Raw genomic sequence first — 4,604 nt, forward strand, 5'->3', positions numbered from 1 at the left:
GATGGTTTTGTGTTTGTTTAACCCATTAAGACCTGAAGCCGATTAAAAAAATGTCCTCTAAAAAAAAAACTGTTTTCTGAAAAACCTATGTTTCTATGTCAGTGGTGCTCAATCTTTTTAATGTGAAGGACCACCAAAAATGGCCGTATTTGACTGCGGACCCCCATCTCAAAATATGTTGTTCCAGGGATCCCCCAAAAGCAAAGATTTGAGTTAAAAGTGTTTGCTTTAAATACATATATATTCAAAGATTTGCAAAAAAAATCACTATTTAAAAATATATATAGCAGATCTACAAGCTCATAGCGCGGCACTCGGTGCCGCGCTATGAGCTTGTTGATCTGCTATTTTTAAATAGCCAAAATATAAAATAATGGTTTAAGTGGTTACACAGATGCGTTCCCGGTTTGAATACGCAAACCAACTGAACTGCATTCATAGGTAGTGCTGTCGCCATCATGATGACACTCTACTTGACGATTAATTGTCACACAAATAATTGTGACCAACAATTCTATTGTGTTTTTGCCATTGAACATTGGAACATGCAGTATGAATTAAAATTCACATACACATTTCTGTTTAGGCTTTTAGGGTTCATAAACAAAAGGTTGCACAGGGCAGATATAGCAAATAACTGAAATATACAAAGAAATAGAAATACAAATGTGTAAAAATGTATTGCGGAACTAGCAGATCTACAAGCTCACAGCGCGTCGTGTTGCACTTGCAACGTGTTGAGAGATTGTAGATCTGTTTTTTCCACTATTTTTGGAAGATTTTGAAAAAATAATCGTGATTAGATGGTTATGCAATAACTGTGACGGGCCTATCCATAGACTTATGCTGCGTTCACACAGGCAGAGAAAAATACACAGCATATTTGTCGCGCTGTTTGTCAGTCGCTTTGTATCTGTGTTGCCAGTGGTGTAATGTAACTAAGTACATTTACTCAAGTACTGTACTTAAGTACAATTTTGAGGTACTTTTACTTTACTGAAGAATTTCCAATTGTCTATATTTTTACTTTTACTCCACTACATCTCGGAGGCAAATATTGTACTTTTACTCCACTACAATTATTCGAAAACTCACTAGTTACTTTGCAGATATACATTATGACATTATAAAACATACATGAACCACTTAAGCCCTATTTTATACTTAGGCTATTTGAAAATAGCCGATCTACAAGCTCACAACGAGTCGCATCGTGACACGTTGTGAGCTTGTAGATCGGCAACAGACACATAAGCTTCTACATTAAGGCCTATGCATGGTCTTTATTTAACCATGGAGACACATTAAGCTTCCATTAGAGCCCGGGTCTTTATTTGACACATTTGGGTAATTATGGGGTTCCGTCTAAAAGTCTCATTAGCGCCTTAATGAGGCGTTAGTTAGCGGTGTGACACCCAGCCTGCTCTGTCTAGTTGACACACAACGCTGATGATTTGATTTTTTTTTACAAACATGATATTTCTTTGGGATAAATCATGAACTAAACGGAGTCCACAAACACACACACACACACACACACACAGGTTTGCATTACTATACTTGTGAGGACATCAACATTTTAGGACAGCATTGGAAACAGTTTAATCTTTTTCTAATTGTAAACCTAAACTCTAAAAAAATATCTCTCTTTACCATAAAACAAGCATTTCTCTTCCTCAAAATGTCTACTTCTCTAATTCTACTATACTTGTGGGATACAAGCACACACACACACACACACACACACACACACACACACACACACACACACACACACACACAGGGCATGTAGAGGTGATAATTGAGGTGTGACACACAATGATATTGCTTTGGGATAAATCATGAACTAAATGGAGTCCATACACACACACACACACACACACACACACACACACGCACACGCACACACAGGTTTGTATTACTATACTTGTGAGGATATCAACATTTCAGGACGGCATTGAAAATTGCTGAGAATAGTAAAAAAAATAGCAGATCTAAGCTTACAACGCGTCGCGCTGTGATGTGTTGTGAGCTTGTAGATCAGCTATTTTTCGGTGTGTGACATCGCCGCACAACTAAGTTTAAAATAGGGGAATCTCTAACCCCGACCACTAGGCCTAAACCTATAGCCTCTGAATGTCTAATCCTAACCTGAATCTTTTTCTAATTGTAAACCTAACACAATCTACTTCTACTATACTTGTGGGACGCACGCACGCACGCGCACGCACGCACGCATGCATGCACACACACACACACACACACACACACACACACACACACACACACACACACACACACACACACACACACACAGGGAATGTAGAGGTGATAATTGAGGTGTGAGATGTGGGGACGTGACTTCATCCTGCTTCAACCAGGCGACACGCACAGCACTGCTGTCATACACATCACCCCTGGTGGACATTAGCCTACATTTTACTCTAGTCATTTTTTGGGAGTATCCGTACTTTACTTGAGTAGCCTATAGAGACACACAGGCTGACTCGGGGACTACAAATTTCACGCCCACTTTTGAGACAGTGCCGCTACTCGAGGTCCGTTAGAACGATGAACTGCATCTCTCAATGCAATCTCTATGAGAGGCATTGTAAAATACCGTAATTTCACTGGTTAACTACTGAGGCTGTAGCGATTTTTTTTTGTTTGTTTAATTTATCCTTTTTAATGTCCCATATCTGTCATCTCGATATACTACCCACAATATACTATAATATACTCCATCAGTGTGTCAAAAGTTCTAGCATCTAATAAAGTTTAAGTGGTCGCATGGTATATACGTCACGGACGCATCCCTTGAGGTTTTCAATACCCAGATACGTTTGTTTCTCTCATGTATCATTTTTATAGGCTATTTATTTTGGACGATTATCCAAACAGCATCTTGCAAGACTATTTGTATATTAATACTATCCTGGAGAATTCATTCAAGTAGTTGAAAATGTCGGGATATGTCACTCCTCCATTTAGTTGGGTTATTTCCCCAACTTACATTCAGGCAAGTTAATACAACAGCAGTAAACCCACATGTTTTAATTTTTCATGTACCGTCGGAGCTCCACGGTAGGTAGAAAATGTATATAAGCCTATGAGATGTTCAAAATAAAGTCAGTCGGGATTTGGATGAGAATTCATAGTCGGCGCTCGGTGCTCGTAAGAACAGCGATGTCACTGAACTGCGACAACTTGTCTGTCTGCCGTCTACCCTCTGCTGTGTTAACATTATGGGTAATCCATTAAAGTGGCAAATTAAATGTGAAACACATCAACTATTAAGAAAACAAGAAGATAAGTTGACAAAGACACTCCATACATTTGGTTGGACCTAAAATATTTTAGCCAACCAAATCTTAAACATCCGTGCGCTTTGGAATCTATCATTAGTTTTTGGATACGATGTAGATAAAAGAGAAAACAGCGGAGCCTTTGCAGCCGTTCAACCGATTCTGGGAGACCTCGACATAGAACCTCATCTCGGAGCTGTATAGCGGAGTGAGAGGTTCTTAATGGAGCTATTCTTAGTGAAACTGCAAACTTGGTATGCTGGTTCACTCGACGCCAAATCTCTTCGGCAAATGTAGCCGACCTACAAGCTTAAACAACGCTACACGTGATGTTTGTAGCTCTGCTGTTTTTGGCCGAATTGCACCCCGATTGAGTAGGAGTTCAAGTGGTTAAGGCCTGTTTTTGAATATATTTTGGAAATAGCAGATCTACAAGCTTGTACTGTAGATCTGCTATTTTCACTATTATTGATATTTTTGTAATGGTTTTGGAATTACATTTTTTTTAGCAATGCATTGACATAAAAAAAATAGAACGTACTCTGTAAGTTGTCTTTAACTCGACTACAGTACAAATTTGACAAAGCAGCATTCACTTCACCCATTAAGACCGGGAACGCATCTGTGTCATTTTTTATTTCTTTGGCTATTCAAAAAATAGCAGATCTACAAGCTTATACAAGCTTGTAGATCTGCTATTTTTGAATAGCCAACATATAAATGGATTAAGTGGTTAAAATGGTTGTGATGCTGTATTAAATACTTTTGCTGGGGACCCCCCCCCTCAAGGACCCCTGGGGGTCCCAGGACCCCACTTTGAGAACCAATGTTGTACAATACTAAAAAAAAACTTTTACGCTACTATTTGTCTGTCAAACTAAAAAATAAGTTGTTGCTGTCGAGTAGTTCTCAATCTTTTTTATGTGAAGGACCCCCAAAATGATATGTATTTTGCCATCTCAAAATATGTTATTCCAGGGACCCCCCCGAAGCAAAGATTTGACTTTTGACTTTGAAATAAAAAAGATATATTCAAAGATTTGCTAAAAAAAATTACGTTTTTTCAAAAATAACTGCTATTTTTGTAGTATAAAAGGTTACAGTGGCTAAAATTATTGTGATGCTATATTTACACATTTTGCTGGGGAACTGCTGGTACCCGCCCAAGGACCCCTGGGGGTCCACGGACCCCACTTTGTGAACCAATGTCCTAAAAAGTAGCGTTTTTTTGGAGTTGCGAGGTTTCCGCGCGACAGCGACGAATCCTCCCCCCGTCTCCATCACCTGCAGGGGGAAAAA

Source organism: Gymnoscopelus microlampas (genome assembly GCF_963454915.1).
Source record: "Gymnoscopelus microlampas genome assembly, chromosome: 21".
Lineage (NCBI taxonomy): Eukaryota > Metazoa > Chordata > Actinopteri > Myctophiformes > Myctophidae > Gymnoscopelus > Gymnoscopelus microlampas.